The sequence below is a fragment of the Phocoena phocoena genome, chromosome 16 (genome assembly GCF_963924675.1).
Source record: "Phocoena phocoena chromosome 16, mPhoPho1.1, whole genome shotgun sequence".
In the NCBI taxonomy this organism is placed as follows: domain Eukaryota; kingdom Metazoa; phylum Chordata; class Mammalia; order Artiodactyla; family Phocoenidae; genus Phocoena; species Phocoena phocoena.
The window spans coordinates 47091428-47109443 of NC_089234.1; the positions used below are offsets into that span (position 1 = coordinate 47091428).

General features: G+C 39.3%; 1 protein-coding gene across 2 annotated transcripts in view; it reads left to right on the forward strand.

Moving 5' to 3' along the window:
- Window positions 1-18016, forward strand: part of ARHGAP22 (Rho GTPase activating protein 22) — a 207710-nt gene that overhangs the window by 164169 nt on the left and 25525 nt on the right. The gene's annotated exons all lie outside the window — the stretch shown is intronic.

Genomic DNA, 18016 nt, shown 5'->3' on the forward strand with positions numbered 1-18016 from the left:
GCAGATGTCTCTGGTCACCATAGGCCTGGTTTCGCATTTCTACCTTCTGGGGGTCAGGGCCAGTCTCCTACTTCATCCTGGCCCTGGGGGGAAGTCTGTGCCATGGAGGTTGAAGCAAAAGAGGTGAGCACCTGGCAAATCCACACGAGTGGAGTGTGGACTGGATGTGAGGCAATAGGGAATGGTGGGGTCTGTGGAGAATTAGGAAATACATGGGCTATCAAAAGGGCACAAGTGCCACTGAACTCCGTCAGTGTAACCATTTGGGAATTCTGGCCAGGTGCCATGAGATCTGTGGATTCTTTTAAGAGAAGCTGGGAATCCAGATTTTTATATGAAGTCTCTGGATTTTAAATAACTAATTTAAAAATGTTTCAGACATCTTACTAGCTCAACAAGAGCATGTGGACCCATGTGGTTCATTGCTGGGCGTAAGTGAAGTGAGAGGGAACAGTGGCTCTGTGTCCCCGGACCAACCCAGGCCACTCTCAGGCTGGGCGGAGAGGCCAGGATGCTGTGCTCAGGACCATTGACTCGCCCACTGGGCCCCACCCCTGTGGGCAGGGGCAGCTTGGCTCTCCCACCAAATCCCAGAAGGCAGACAGTTTTTCCTTTCTTGTCAGTATTCTAGCCTCTGTTTACCTCTGCCTGTTGCCCAAATGACCACATCTTTGGGAACTACTGGTGAAGAAAGACAGGAGAGACACAGGAAGCGAGGCTGGTGGGTGGATAGCATCACATAGGTGTCCATGCTCCAGCATGGGTGGAGAGCAGCAGTGTGGCCTAGAACATTCTCTGGACCTGGAGCCAGACTGCCTGGGTTTATTTATTTATTTTTTTTATTTTATTGGAGTATAGTTGACTTACAATACTGTGTTAGTTTCAGGTGTGATTACTGAAGTGTGAATTACTTTTCAGCAAAGTGATTAAGTTATACATATACTCATTCTTTTTTAGATTCTTTTCTCATATAGATTATCACAGAATACTGAGCAGAGTTCCCTGTGCTATACATTAGGTCCTTGTTGGTTATCTGTCTTATATGTGGTAGTGTGTGTGTGTTCATCAACCCCCCCACGTTTCCCCTTTGGTAACCATAAGTTCTCGATATCTGTAAGTCTGTTTCTGTTTTGTAAATAAGTTCATTTGTATCTTTTTTTTATTAGATTCCACATATGAGTGATGTCATTTGATATTTGTCTTTCTCTGTCTCACTTCACTTAGTATGATAATCTCTAGGTCCATCCATGTTGCTGCAAATGGCATTATTTTGTTCTTTTTTTCTCTGAGTAATATTCCATTGTATATATATATATACATGGTATCTTCTTTATCCATTCCTCTGATGATGGACATTTAGGTTGCTTCTTTGTCTTGGCTATTGTAAATAGTGCGGCAGTGAACATTGGGGTGTATGTATCCTTTCGGATTATGGTTTTCTGCAGATATATGCCAAGGAGTGGGATTGCTGGATCATATGGTAGTTCTGTTTTTTGTTTTTTAAGGAAGCTTCATACTGTTCTCCATAGTGGTTGTACCAATTTACATTCCCACCAACAGTGTAGGAGGGTTCCCTTTTCTCCACACCCTCTCCAGCATTTATTGTTTGTAGATTTTTTTTTTTTACAAATTTTGCTGCTAGTTTAGTCCACAAATTGTTATAATAGTTTTATTTATTTATCTAATTATTTATTTATTTTTGGCTGCATTGGGTCTTTGTTGCTGTGCGTGGCTTTCTCTATTTGCAGCGAGCGGGGGCTACTCTTCGTTGCGGTGCGCAGGCTTCTCATTACGGTGGCTTCTCTTGTTGCGGAGCATGGGCTCTAGGCATGAGGGCTTCAGTAGTTGTGGCGTATGGGCTTAGTTGCTCCGTGGCACGTGGGATCTTCCTGGACCAGGGACTGAACCTGTGTCCCCTGCATTGGCAGGCAGATTCTTATCCACCATGCCACCAGGGAAGCCCTGTTGGTAGACTTTTTGACGATGGCCATTCTGACCTGGGTGAGGTGATACCGCATTGTAGTTTTGATTTGCATTTCTCTGGTAATTAGTGACATTGAGCATCTTTCATGTGCTTTTTTGGCCATCTGTATGTCTTCTTTGAGAAATGTCTATTTAGATCTTCTGCCCATTTTTTGATTGGGTTGTTTATCTTTTTTGACATAGAGCTGCCTGAGCTGTTTATATATTTTGGAGATTAATCCCTTGTTAGTCGCTTCATTTGCAAATATTTTCTCCCATTCTGTGGGTTGTCTTTTTGTTTCCTTTATGGTTTCCTTTGCTGTGCAGAAGCTTTTAAGTTTAATTACGTCCTATTTGTTTATTTCCGTTTTTATTTTCATTACTCTAGGACGTGGATCGTAAAAGATATTGCTGTGATTTATGTCAAAGAGTGTTCTGTGTTTTCCTCTAAGAGTTTTATAGTGTCTGGCCTTACATTTAGGTCTTTGATCCATTTCGAGTTTATTTTTGTGCATGGTGTTAGAGAATGTTCTAATTTCATTGTTTTACATGTAGCTTTCCTGTTTTCCCAGCACCACTTTTTTTTTTTTGAGCATGATATTTGCATTATTTTATTGATTTAAAAATAATGAAAGCAAATTTATTGGAAGAGCATTATTTTATTTACATTTAAAAGAAAAAAGTCGGCTATATTGACAGGCAATATTTAAATACCTATTTCAGAGATCTGTATTTACAGCACTTTCTTTAAAATAAGACATAAACAAATCACCAACTAAATCATAAGGAATAAGCGCAATTTTGTAAGCTTTTTTGGTAAGGCAAAATGCGTATTATGGATAACAGATTCATTGTGACAGTAAGCTGTTATTTTCTACCCTAAATGCATGCTCAGCCTCCGAGCACAGGATAGCATGGAGAGCATCCAATAATAGATACCAGCCAAAACTTCAAAATTACATTCAAGATTTTGTCTTTACGTATAATTAGATATGACAATGAATTCACTGCCTTCAAGATATTGAAGTTGGTCTTCTAAATATTTAAAAACAGTTAATTTTCTTAGAACATGGATTTTAAAAATGGTTATCAAAATTCACATATTAAGCTTATAATGATGCCAGGAGTATACTCTTTCTACCCTTTAATTTTATTTTTTACTAATTGTGAAAATGAAAATAGAAATATTCTAATACTAATTACATAGTATTATGTACTTACTAATTATATATGTATTGTGTATGTACTATGTATTATGTATGTACTAATTACATAGTATTGATACTTAGTATTTTCTTTTTTTTTTTTTAAACATCTTTATTGGGGTATAATTGCTTTACAATGGTATGTTAGTTTCTGCTTTATAACAAAGTGAATCAGCTATACATATACATATGTTCCCATATGTCTTCCCTCTTGCGTCTCCCTCCCTCCCACTCTCCCAATCCCACCCCTCCAGGCTGTCACAAAGCACCGAGCTAATATCCCTGTGCCTTGCGGCTGTTCCCCCTAGCTATCTACCTTACTACGTTTGTTAGTGTGTATATGTCCATGACTCTCTCTCGCCCTGTCAAAACTCACCCTTCCCCCTCCCCATATCCTCAAGTCCGTTCTCCAGTAGGTCTGCGTCTTTATTCCTGTCTTACCCCAAGGTTCTTCATGACATTTTTTTCCCTTAAATTCCATATATATGTGTTAGCATACGGTATTTGTCTTTTTCTTTCTGACTTACTTCACTCTGTATGACAGACTCTAGGTCTATCCATCTCATTACAAATAGCTCAATTTCGTTTCTTTTTAAGGCTGAGTAATATTCAATTGTGTATATGTGCCACATCTTCTTTATCCATTCATCCGATGATGGGCGCTTAGGTTGTTTCCATCTCCGGGCTATTGTAAATAGAGCTGCAATGAACATTTTGGTACATGACTCTTTTTGAATTTTGGTTTTCTCAGGGTATATGCCCAGTAGTGGGATTGCTGGGTCATATGGTAATTCTATTTGTAGTTTTTTAAGGAACCTCCATACTGTTCTCCATAGTGGCTGAACCAATTCACATTCCCACCAGCAGTGCAAGAGTGTCCCCTTTTCTCCACACCCTCTCCAGCATTTATTGTTTCTAGATTTTTTGATGATGGCCATTCTGACTGGTGTGAGATGATATCTCATTGTAGTTTTGATTTGCATTTCTCTAATGATTAATGATGTTGAGCATTCTTTCATGTGTTTGTTGGCATTCTGTGTATCTTCTTTGGAGAAATGTCTATTTAGGTCTTCTGCCCATTTTTGGATTGGGTTGTTTGTTTTTTTGTTATTGAGCTGCATGAGCTGCTTGTAAATTTTGGAGATTAATCCTTGGTCAGTTGCTTCATTTGCAAATGTTTTCTCCCATTCTGAGGGTTGTCTTTTGGTCTTGATTATGGTTTCCTTTGCTGTGCAAAAGCTTTGAAGTTTCATTAGGTCCCATTTGTTTATTTTTGTTTTTATTTCCATTACTCTAGGAGGTGGGTCAGAAAGGATCTTGCTGTGATTTATGTCATAGAGTGTTCTTCCTATGTTTTCCTCTAAGAGTTTGATAGTTTCTGGCCTTACATTTAGGTCTTTAATCCATTTTGAGCTTATTTTTGTGTATGGTGTTAGGGAGTGATCTAATCTCATACTTTTACATGTACCTGTCCAGTTTTCCCAGCACCATTTATTGAAGAGGCTGTCCTTTCTCCACTGTACATTCCTGCCTCCTTTATCAAAGATAAGGTGTCCATATGTGCGTGGGTTTATCTCTGGGCTTTCTATCCTGTTCCACTGATCTATCTTTTTGTTTTTGTGCCAGTACCATACTGTCTTGATTACTGTTGCTTTGTAGTATAGTCTGAAGTCAGGGAGCCTGATTCCTACAGCTCCTTTTTTCATTCTCAAGATTGCTTTGGCTATTCGGGGTCTTTTGTGTTTCCATACAAATTGTGAAATTTTTTGTTCTAGTTCTGTGAAAAATGCCAGTGGTAGTTTGATAGGGATTGCATTGAATCTGTAGATTGCTTTGGGTAGTAGAGTCATTTTCACAATGTTGATTCTTCCCATCCAAGAACATGGTATATCTCTCCATCTATTTGTATCATCTTTAATTTCTTTCATCAGTGTCTTATAATTTTCTGCATACAGGTCTTTCGTATCCTTAGGTAGGTTTATTCCTAGATATTTTATTCTTTTTGTTGCAATGGTAAATGGGAGTGTTTTCTTGATTTCACTTTCAGATTTTTCATCATTAGTATATAGGAATGCCAGAGATTTCTGTGCATTAATTTTGTATCCTGCTACTTTACCAAATTCATTGATTAGCTCTATTAGTTTTCTGGTAGCATCTTTAGGATTCTCTATGTATAGTGTCATGTCATCTGCAAACAGTGACAGCTTTACTTCTTCTTTTCCGATTTGGATTCCTTTTATTTCCTTTTCTTCTCTGATTGCTGTGGCTAAAACTTCCAAAACTATGTTGAATAAGAGTGGTGAGAGTGGGCAACCTTGTCTTGTTCCTGATCTTAGTGGAAATGCTTTCAGTTTTTCACCATTGAGGATGATCTTTGCTGTGGGCTTGTCATATATGGCCTTTATTATGTTGAGGAAAGTTCCCTCTATGCCTACTTTCTGGAGGGTTTTTATCATAAATGGGTGTTGAATTTTGTCGAAAGCTTTCTCTGCATCTATTGAGATGATCATATGGTTTTTCTCCTTCAATTTGTTAATATGGTTTATCACATTGATAGATTTGCGTATATTGAAGAATCCTTGCATTCCTGGAATAAACCCCACTTGATCATGGTGTATGATCCTTTTAATGTGCTGTTGGATTCTGTTTGCTAGTATTTTGTTGAGGTTTTTTGCATCTATGTTCATCAGTGATATTGGCCTGTAGTTTTCTTTCTTTGTGACATCCTTGTCTGGTTTTGGTATCAAGGTGATGGTGGCCTCGTAGAAGGAATTTAGGAGTGTTCCTCCCTCTGCTATATTTTGGAAGAGTTCGAGCAGGATAGGTGTTAGCTCTTCTCTAAACGTTTGATAGAATTCACCTGTGAAGCCATCTGGTCCTGGGCTTTTGTTTGTTGGAAGATTTTTAATCACAGTTTCAATTTCAGTGCTTGTGATTGGTCTGTTCATATTTTCTATTTCTTCCTGATTCAGTCTTGGCAGGTTGTGCATTTCTAAGAATTTGTCCATTTTTTCCAGATTGTCCATTTTATTGGCATAGAGTTGCTTGTAGTAATCTCTCATGATTTTTTTCATTTCTGCAGTGTCAGTTGTTACTTCTCCTTTCTCATTTCTAATTCTATTGATTTGAGTCTTCTCCCTTTTTTTCTTGATGAGTCTGGCTAGTGGTTTATCTATTTTGTTTATCTTCTCAAAGAACCAGCTTTTAGTTTTATTGATCTTTGCTATTGTTTCCTTCATTTCTTTTTCATTTATTTCTGATCTGATTTTTATGATTTCTTTCCTTCTGCTAGCTTTGGGGCTTTTTTGTTCTTCTTTCTCTAATTGCTTGAGGTGCAAGGTTAGGTTGTTTACTCGAGATGTTTCCTGCATCTTAAGGTGGGCTTGTATTGCTATAAACTTCCCCCTTAGAACTGCTTTTGCTGCATCCCATAGGTTTTGGGTCGTTGTGTCTCCATTGTCATTTGTTTCTAGGTATTTTTTTATTTCCTCTTTGATTTCTTCAGTGATCACTTCATTATTAAGTAGTGTATTGTTTAGCCTCCATGTGTTTGTATTTTTTACAGATCTTTTCCTGTAATTGATATCTAGTCTCATAGCGTTGTGGTCAGAAAAGATACTTGATACAATTTCAATTTTCTTAAATTTACCAAGGCTTGATTTGTGACCCAAGATATGATCTATCCTGGAGATTGTTCCATGAGCACTTGAGAAAAATGTGTATTCTGTTGTTTTTGGATGGAGTGTCCTATAAATATCAATTAAGTCCATCTTGTTTAATGTATCATTTAAAGCTTGTGTTTCCTTATTTATTTTCATTTTGGATGATCTGTCCATGGGTGAAAGTGGGGTGTTAAAGTCCCCTACTATGAATGTGTTACTGTCGATCTCCCCTTTTATGGCTATTAGTATTTGCCTTATGTATTGAGGTGCTCCTATGTTGGGTGCATAAATATTTACAATTGTTATATCTTCTTCTTGGATCGATCCCTTGATCATTATGTAGTGTCCTTCTTTATCCCTTTTAATAGTCCTTATTTTAAAGTCTATTTTGTCTGATATGAGAATTGCTACTCCAGCTTTCTTTTGGTTTCCATTTGCATGGAATATCTCTTTCCATCCCCTTACTTTCAGTCTGTATGTGTCTCTAGGTCTGAGGTGGGTCTCTTGTAGACAGCATATATATGGGTCTTGTTTTTGTATCCATTCAGCCAATCTGTGTCTTTTGGTGGGAGCATTTATTCCATTTACATTTAAGGTAATTATCGATATGTATGTTCCTATTCCCATTTTCTATATTGTTTTGGGTTCGTTATTATAGGTCGTTTCCTTCTCTTGCATTTCTTATCTAGAGAAGTTCCTTTAGCATTTCTTGTAAAGCTGGTTTGGTGGTGCTGAACTCTCTCAGCTTTTGCTTGTCTGTAAAGGTTTTGATTTCTCCATCAAATCTGAATGAGATCCTTGCTGGGTAGAGTAGTCTTGGTTGCAGGTTTTTCTCCTTCATCACTTTCAGTATGTCCTGCCACTCCCTTCTGGCTTGTAGGGTTTCTGCTGAGAGATCAGCTGTTAACCTTATGGGGATTCCCTTGTGTGTTATTTGTTGTTTTTCCCTTGCTGCTTTTAATATGCTTTCTTTGTATTTAATTTTTGACAGTTTGATTAATATGTGTCTTGGCGTATTTCTCCTTGTATTTATCCTGTATGGGACTCTCTGTGCTTCCTGGACTTGATTAACTATTTCCTTTCCCATATTAGGGAAGTTTTCAACTATAATCTCTTCAAATATTTTCTCAGTCCCTTTCTTTTTTTCTTCTTCTTCTGGAACCCCTATAATTCGAATGTTGGTGCGTTTAATGTTGTCCCAGAGGTCTCTGAGACTGTCCTCAGTTCTTTTCATTCTTTTTTCTTTATTGTGCTCTGCAGTAGTTATTTCCACTACTTTATCTCCAGGTCACTTATCCGTTCTTCTGCCTCAGTTATTCTGCTATTGATCCTATCTAGAGTACTTTTAATTTCATTTATTGCATTGTTCATCATTGCTTGTTTCATCTTTATGTCTTCTAGGTCCTTGTTAACTGTTTCTTGCATTTTGTCCATTCTACTTCCAAGATTTCGGATCATCCTTACTATCATTATTCTGAATTCTTTTTCAGGTAGATTGCCTATTTCCTCTTCATTTGTTAGGTCTGGTGGGTTTTTATCTTGCTCCTTCATCTGCTGTGTGTTTTTCTGTCTTCTCATTTTGCTTATCTTACTGTGTTTGGGGTCTCCTTTTTGCAGGCTGCACTTTCGTAGTTCCCGTTGTTTTTGATGTCTGTCTCCAGTGGCTAAGGTTGTTTCAGTGGGTTGTGTAGGCTTCCTGGTGGAGGGGACTAGTGCCTGTGTTGTGCTGGATGAGGCTGGATCTTGTCTCTCTAGTGGGCAGGTTGACGTCTGGTGGTATGTTTTGGGGTGTCTGTGGCCTTATTATGATTTTAGGCAGCCTCTCTGCTAATAGGTGGGGTTGTGTTCCTGTTTTGCTAGTTGTTTGGCATAGGTTGTCCAGCACTGTGGCTTGCTGGTCGTTGAGTGAAGCTGGGTGCTGGTGTTAAGATGGAGGTCTCTGGGAGATTTCCACCGTTTAATATTATGTGGAGCTGGGAGGTCTCTTGTTGACCAGTGTCCTGAAGTTGGCTCTCCTACCTCAGAGGCAGAGCCCTGACTCCTGGGCTGGAGCACCAAGAGCCTTTCATCCACACGGCTCAGAATAAAAGGGAGAAAAAGTAGAAAGAATTATTAGAAGTATGAGGAATGAAAGAAGGAAAGGAGGAAAGGAAGGAAGGAAGAAGGAAGCAAAGAAGGAAAGAAAGGAGGGAGGGAGGAAGGAAGGAAGGAAGGAAGGAGGGAAAGAAGGAGAAAATGTAGAGAGAATTAGTAGAAGTATGAGGAAAGAAAGAAGGAAAGGAGGGAAGGAAGGAAGAAAGAAGCAAAGAAGGAAAGGAGGGAAGGAAGGAAGAAAGAAGCAAAGAAGGAAAGAAAGGAGGGAGGGAGGGAGGGAGGGAGGAAGGAAGGAAGGAGGGAAAGAAGGAGAAAATGTAGAGAGAATTAGTAGAAGTATGAGGAAAGAAAGAAGGAAAGGAGGGAAGGAAGGAAGAAAGAAGCAAAGAAGGAAAGAAAGGAGGGAGAGAGGGAGGGAGGAAGGAAGGAGGGAAAGAAGGAGAAAATGTAGAGAGAATTAGTAGAAGTATGAGTAAAGAAAGAAGGAAAGGAGGAAAGGAAGGAAGGAAGAAAGAAGCAAAGAAGGAAAGAAAGGAGGGAGGGAGGAAGGAAGGAATGAGGGAAAGAAGGAAAAAAGAAAGAAAGAAGATACAGTAAAAATAAAATAAAGTATAATATAGTTATTGAATTAAAAAATACTTAGAAAAAAAAAAAAGGGACGGATAGAACCTTAGGACAAATGTTGGAAGCAAAGCTATACAGAGAAAATCTTACACAGAAGCATACACATACACCTTCACAAAAAGAGGTAAAGGGGGAAAAATCATAAATCTTGCTGTCAGAGACCACCTCCTCAATTTGGGTTGATTCGTTGTCTAAAGGAGGGAAGGAAGGAAGGAAGGAAAGAAAGAAAGAATGAAGGTAAAGTATAATAAAGTTATTACAATTAAAATTAATTATTAAGAAAAAAAATTTTTTTTTAAAACCATGGACGGATAGAGCCCTAGGACAAATGGTGGAAGCAAGAGTATACAGACAAGATCTCACACAGAAGCATACACGTACACATTCACAAAAAGAGGAAAAGGGGAAAAAATCATAGATCTCGCTCCTAAATTCCACCTCTTCAATTTGGGATCATTCCTTGTCTATTCAGGTATTCCACAGATGCAGGGTATATCAAGTTGATTGTGGAGATTTAATCCGCTGCTTCTGTGGCTGCTGGGAGAGATTTCCCTTTCTCTTCTTTGTTCTCACAGCTCACAGGAGCTCAGCTTTGGATTTGGCCCTGCCTCTGCGTGTAGGTCGCTGGAGGGCGTCTGTTTTTTGCTCAGACAGGACGGGGTTAAAGGAGCCGCTGATTCGGGGGCTCCGGCTCACTCAGGCTGGGGGTTGGGGGATGGGGGAAGGAGGGGCACTGCGTGCGGGGCGGGCCTGCGGCGGCAGAGGCGGTGTGACATTGCGGCAGAGGCCGGCGTGACGTTGCACCAGCCTGAGGCCCGCCGTGCGTTGTCCCGGGGAAGTTGTCCCTGGATCCCGGGAACCTGGCAGTGGCGGGCTGCACAGGCTCCGCGGAAGAGGGGTGTGGAGAGTGACCTGTGCTCGCACACAGGCCCCTTGGTGGTGGCGGCAGCAGCAGCCTTAGCGTCTCCCGCCCGTCTCTGGGGTCCGCGGTTTTAGCCGCGGCTCGCGCCCGTCTCTGGGGTTCGCGGATTTAGCCGCGGCTCGCGCCCGTCTCTGGAGATCCTTTAAGCAGCGCTCTTAAACCCCTCTCCTCGCGCACCAGGAAACAAAGAGGGAAGAAAAAGTCTCTTGCCTCTTCGGCAGGTGCAGGCTTTTCCCCGAACTCCCTCCCGGCTAGTCGTGGTGCACTAACCCCTTCAGGCTATGTTCAAGCCGCCAACCCCAGTCCTCTCCCTGAGCTCCGTCCAAAACCGAAACCCGAGCCTCAGCTCGCAGCCCCGCCCGCCCCGGCGGGTGAGCAGACAGGCCTCTCCGGTTGGTGAGTGCCGGTCGGCACCGATCGTCTGTGCAGGAATCTCGCCGCTTTGCCCTCCGCACCCGTCGCTGTGCACTACTCCGCGGTCCCGCAGCTCCCCCCTCCGCCTCCCGCAGTCTCCGCCCGCGGAGGGGCTTCCTAGTATGTGGAAACTTTTCCTCCTTCACAGCTCCCTCCCACTGGTGCAGGTGCCGTCCTTATTCTTTTGTCTCTGTTTTTTCTTTTTTTCTTTTGCCCTACCCAGGTACGTGGGGAGTTTCTTGCCTTTTGGGAGCTCTGAGGTCTTCTGCCAGCCTTCAGTAGGTGTTCTGTAGGAGTTGTTCCACGTGTAGATGTATTTCTGGTGTATCCGTGAGGAGGAAGGCGATCTCCGCGTCTTACTCTTCCGCCATCTTCCAACCCATCGATACTTAGTATTTTCTAAGGTTGGAGGGAAAATCGATTGTTTTTGGGCCAAGGATTTACTCAGCTACAGTCCTGTGTTTCAGGCATGAAGTGCTCAGGTATTTTAGATTTTCTAGTAAACATTAGTGTAACTCTAAAATTACATGGCATGACCAACACCACTTATTGAAGAGCCTGTCTTCTCTCCATTGGACAGTCTTGCCTCCGTTGTCATAGATTAATTGACCATAGGTGCGTGAGTTTACTTTTGGGCTTTCTCTCCTGTTCCATTGATCTATACTTCTGTTTTTGTGCCAGTACCATACTGTTTTGATTACTGTAGCTTTGTAGTATAGTCTGAAGTCAGGGAGTTTGATTCCTCGAGCTCTATTTTTCTATCTCAGGATTGCTTTGGCTATTCAGGGTCTTTTGTGTTTCCACATAAATTTTAAGATTTTTTGTTCCAGTTCTGTGAAAAATGCCACTGGTAATTTGATAGGGATTGCATTGAATCTGTAGATTGCCTTGGGTAGTATGGTCATTTTGACAATATTGATTCTTCTAATCCATTAACATGGTATATCCTTCCATCTGTTTGTGTCATCTCTTTTTGTGTCATTTCTTTCATCAGAGTATTATAGTTTTCAGAGTAGAGGCTTTTGTCTCCTTAGGTAGGTTTATTCCTAGGTATTTTATTCTTTTTGATGCAATGGTAAATGGGATTGTCTCCTTAATTTCTCTTTCTGATATTTCATTTTAGTGTATACGAATGCAAGAGATTTCTGTGTGTTAAATTTGTACCCTGCAACTTTACTGAATTCATTGATGAGCTCTAGTGGTTTTCTGGTAGCATCTTTAGGATTTTCTATGTATAATATTGTGTCATCTGCAAACAGTGATGGTTTTACTTCTTCTTTTCCAATTTGGGTTCCTTCTATTTCTTGGACTTCCAAAACTATGTTGAATAAAAGTTGTGACAGTGGACATTCTTGCCTTGTTCCTGATCTTAGAGGAAATGCTTTCAGCTTTTCACCATTGAGAATGATGTTAGCTGTGGGTTTGTCATATATGGCCTTTATTATGTTGAGGTAAGTTCCCTCTGTTTGCACTTTCTGGAGAGCTTTTATCACATATGGGTGTTGAATTTTCTTAAAAGCCTTTTCTGCATATATTGAGATGATCATATGGTTTTTATTCTTTAGTTTGTTAATGTAGTGTATCACACTGATTGATTTGCAGATATTGAAGAATCCTTGCATTTCCTGGGATAAATCCCACTTGATACTGGTATATGATCTTTTTAATATATTTTTGGATTTGGTTTTCTACTATTTTGTTGAATATTTTTGCATCTATGTTCATCAGTGATACTGGCATGTACTTTTCTTTTTGTGGTATCTTTGTCTGGTTTTTGTATCAGGGTGATTGTGGCCTCATATAAAGAGCTTGGGGGAGTATTCCTTCCTCTGTAGTTTTTTGGAAGAGTTTGAGAAGGATAGGTGTTAACTTTTCTCTAAATGTTTGATAGAATTCGCCTGTGAAGCCATCTGGTCCTGGACTTTTGTTGGAAGTATTTTAATGACTGTTTCAATTTCATTGCTTGTGATTGGTCCATTCATATTTTCTATTTCTTCCTGGTTCAGTCGGGAGATTGTACCTTTCAAAGAATTTGTCCATTTCTTCTAGGTTGTCCATTTTATGGGCATATAGTTGCTTGTAATAGTATCTTATGATCCTTTGTATTTCTGTGGTGTCAGTTGTAATTTCTCCCTTTTCATTTCTAATTTTATTGATTTGAGTCCTCTCCCTTTTTTTCTTGAAAAAGGTTTATCAATTTTGTTTACCTTCTCAAAGAACTAGTTTTTTTTTTTTTTTTTTTAAATTTTTTTTTAATTGGAGTATAATTGTTTTACAATGGTGTGTTAGTTTCTGCTTTATAACAAAGTGAATCAGTTATACATATGCTCCCATATCTCTTCCCTCTTGAGACTCCCTCCCTCCCACACTCCCTATCCCACCCTTCCAGGCAGTCACAAAGCACCGAGCTGATCTCCCTGTGCTATGCTGATGCTTCCCACTAGCTATCTAACTTACGTTTGGTAGTGTATATATGTCCATGCCTCTCTCTCGCATTGTCACAGCTTACCCTTCCCCCTCCCCATATCCTCAAGTCCATTCTCTAGTAGGTCTCTGTCTTACCCCTAAGTTCTTCATGACATTTTTTCCCCTTAAATTCCATATATATGTGTTAGCATATGGTATTTGTCTTTCTCGTTCTGACATACTTCACTCTGTATGAGAGACTCTAGGTCTATCCACCTCATTACGAATAGCTCAGTTTCACTTCTTTATATGGCTGAGTAATATTCCATTGTATATATGTGCCACATCTTCTTTATCCATTCTTCCGATGATGGGCACTTATGTTGTTTCCATCTCCGGGCTATTGTAAATAGAGCTGCAATGAACATTTTGGTACATGACTCTTTTTGAATTATGTGTTTCTCAGGGTATATGCCCAGTAGTGGGATTGCTGGGTCTTATGGTAGTTCTATTTGTAGTTTTTTAAGTAACCTCCAAACTGTTCTCCATAGTGGCTGAACCAATTCACATTCCCACCAGCAGTGCAGGAGTGTCCCCTTTTCTCCGCACCCTCTCCATCATTTATTGTTTCTAGATTTTTTGATGATGGCCATTCTGACTGGTGTGAGATGATATCTCATTGTAGTTTTGATTTACATTTCCCTAATGATTAATGATGTTGAGCATTCTTTCGTGTGTTTGTTGGCAGTCTGTGTATCTTCTTTGGAGAAATGTCTATTTAGGTCTTCTGCCCATTTTTGGATTGGGTTGTTTGTTTTTTTGTTATTGAGCTGCATGAGCTGCTTATAAATTTTGGAGATTAATCCTTTGTTGCTTCATTTGCAAACATTTTCTCCCATTCTGAGGGTTGTCTTTTGGTCTTGTTTATGGTTTCCTTTGCTGTGCAAAAGCTTTGAAGTTTCATTAGGTCCCATTTTTTAATTTTTGTTTTTATTTCCATTTCTCTAGGAGGTGGGTCAAAAAGGACCTTGCTGTGATGTATGTCATAGAGTGTTGTGCCTATGTTTTCTCCTAAGAGTTTGATAGTTTCTGGCCTCACATTTAGGTCTTTAATCCATTTTGAGCTTATTTTTGTGTATGGTGTTAGTGAGTGATCTAATCTCATACTTTTACATGTACCTGTCCAGTTTTCCCAGCACCACTTATTGAAGAGACTGTCCTTTCTCCACTGTACATTCCTGCCTCCTTTATCAAAGATAAGGTGACCATATGTGCGTGGGTTTATCTCTGGACTTTCTATCCTGTTCCATTGATCTATCTTTCTGTTTTTGTGCCAGTGCCATACTGTCTTGATTACTGTAGCTTTGTAGTATAGTCTGAAGTCAGGAAGCCTGATTCCTCCAGCTCCGTTTTTCGTTCTCAAGATTGCTTTGGCTATTCGGGGTCTTTTGTGTTTCCATACAAATTGTGAAATTTTTTGTTCTAGTTCTGTGAAAAATGCCCGTGGTAGTTTGATAGGGATTGCATTGAATCTGTAGATTGCTTTGGGTAGAAGAGTCATTTTCACAATGTTGATTCTTCCAATCCAAGAACATGTTATATCTTTCAATCTATTTGTATCACCTTTAATTTCTTTCATCAGTGTCTTATAGTTTTCTGCATACAGGTCTTTTGTCTCCTTAGGTAGGTTTATTCCTAGATATTTTATTCTTTTTGTTGCAATGGTAAATGGGAGTGTTTTCTTGATTTCAATTTCAGAGTTTTCATCATTAGTGTATAGGAATGTAAGAGGTTTCTGTGCATTAATTTTGCATCCTGCTACTTTACCAAATTCATTGATTAGCTCTATTAGTTTTCTGGTAGCATCTTTAGGATTCTCTATGTGTAGTATCATATCATCTGCAAACAGTGACAGCTTTACTTCTTCTTTTCCGATTTGGATTCCTTTTATTTCCTTTTCTTCTCTGATTGCTGTGGCTAAAACTTCCAAAACTATGTTGAATAAGAGTGGTGAGAGTGGGCAGCCTTGTCTTGTTCCTGATCTTAGTGGAAATGCTTTCAGGTTTTCACCATCGAGAACGATGTTGGCTGTGGGTTTGTCATATATGGCCTTTATTATGTTGAGGAAAGTTCCCTCTGTGCCTACTTTCTGCAGGGTTTTTATCATAAATGGGTGTTGAATTTTGTCAAAAGCTTTCTCTGCATCTATTGAGATGATCATATGGTTTCTCTCCTTCAGTTTGTTAATATGGTGTATCACGTTGATAGATTTGCGTATATTGAAGAATCCTTGCATTCCTGGAATAAACCCCACTTGATCATGGTGTATGATCCTTTTAACGTGCTGTTGGATTCTGTTTGCTAGTATTTTGTTGAGGATTTTTGCATCTGTGTTCATCAGTGATATTGGCCTGTATTTTCTTTCTTTGTGACATCCTTGTCTGGTTTTGGTATCAGGGTGTTGGTATCAGGGTGATGGTGGCCTTGTAGAATGAGTTTGGGAATATTCCTCCCTCTGCTATATTTTAGAAGAGTTTGAGAAGGATAGGTATTAGCTCTCCTCTAAATGTTTGATAGAATCCCCTGTGAAGCCATCTGGTCCTGGGCTTTTGTTTGTTGGAAGCTTTTTAATCACCGTTTCAATTTCAGTGCTTGTGATTGGTCTGTTCATATTTTCTATTTCTTCCTGATTCAGTCTTGGCAGGTTGTGCATTTGTAAGTATTTGTCCATTTCTTCCAGGTTGTGCATTTTATTGGCATAGAGTTGCTTGTAGTAATCTGTCATGATCTTTTGTATTTCTGCAGTGTCAGTTGTTACTTCTCCTTTTTCATTTCTAATTCTATTGATTTGAGTCTTCTCCCTTTTTTTCTTGATGAGTCTGGCTAATGGTTTATCAATTTTGTTTATCTTCTCAAAGAACCAGCTTTTAGTTTTATTGATCTTGGCTATCGTTTCCTTCATTTCTTTTTCATTTATTTCTGATCTGATTTTTATGATTTCTTTCCTTCTGCTTACTTTGGTGCTTTTTTGTTCTTCTTTCTCTAATTGCTTTAGGTGCAAGGTTAGGCTGTTTACTCGAGATGTTTCCTGTTTCTTAAAGTAGGATTATATTGCTGTAAACTTCCCCCTTAGAACTGCTTTTGCTGCATCCCATTGATTTTGGGTCGTCGTGTCTCCATTGCCTTTTGTTTCTAGGTATTTTTAAATTTCCTCTTTGATTTCTTCAGTGATCACTTCGTGATTAAGTAGTGTATTGTTTAGCCTCCATGTGTTTGTAGTTTTTACAGATCTTTTCCTGTAATCTAGTCTCATAGTGTTGTGGTCAGAAAAGATACTTGATACAATTTCAGTTTTCTTAAATTTATGAAGGCTTGATTTGTGACCCAAGATATGATCTATCCTGGATAATGTTCTATGAGCACTTGAGAAAAATGTGTATTGTGTTGTTTTTGGATGGAATGTCCTATAAATATCAATTAAGTCCATCTTGTTTAATGTATCATTTAAAGCTTGTGTTTCCTTATTTATTTTCATTTTGGATGATCTGTCCATGGGTGAAAGTGGGGTGTTAAAGTCCCCTACTATGAATGTGTTACTGGTCAATTTCCCTTTTTATGGCTGTTAGTATTTGCCTTATGTATTGAGGTGCTCCTATGTTGGGTGCATAGATATTTACAATTGTTGTATCTTCTTCTTGGATCGATCCCTTAATCATTATATAGTGTCCTTCTTTTTTTCTTTTACTTTTTTACTTTTTTCTTTCTTTATTTATTTTTATTTATTTATTTTTTAACATGTTTATTGGGGTATAATTCCTTTATAATGGTGTGTTAGTGTTCTGCTTTATAAAAAAGCGAATCAGTTATACATATACATATGTCCCCATATCTCTTCCCTCTTGCATCTCCCTCTCTCCCACCCTGCGTATCCTACCCCTCCAGGCGGTCACAAAGCACCGAGATGATATCCCTGTGCTATGCGGCTGCTTCCCACTAGCTATCTACCTTACGTTTGGTAGTGTATATATGTCCATGCCTCTCCCTCGCTTTGTCGCAGCTTACCCTTCCCCCTCCCCATAACCTCAGGTCCATTCTCCAGTAGGTCTGTGTTTGTATTCCTTTCTTACCCCTAGATTCTTCATGACATTTTTTTTTCTTAAATTCCATATATATGTGTTAGCGTATGGTATTTGTCTTTCTCTTTCTGACTTACCTCACTCTGTATGACAGACTGTAGGTCTATCCACCTCATTACAAATAGCTCAGTTTTATTTCTTTTTATGGCTGAGTTATATTCCATTTTATATATGTGCCACATCTTTTTATCCATTCATCCGATGTTGCACACTTGGTTGTTTCCATCTCCAGGCTATTGTAAATAGAGCTGCAATGAACATTTTGGTACATGACTCTTTTTGAATTATGGTTTTCTCAGCATATATGCACGGTATGGGGTTGCTGGGTCATATGGTAGTTCTATTTGTATTTTTTTAAGGAATCTCCATACTGTTCTCCATAGTGGCTGTACCAATTCACATTCCCACCAGCAGTGCAGTAGTGTTCCCTTTTCTCCACATCCTCTCCAGCATTTATTGTTTCTAGATATTTTGATGATGGCCATTCTGACTGGTGTGAGATGATATCTCATTGTAGTTTTGATTTGCATTTCTCTAATGATTAATGATGTTGAGCATTCTTTCGTGTGTTTGTTGGCAGTCTGTGTGTCT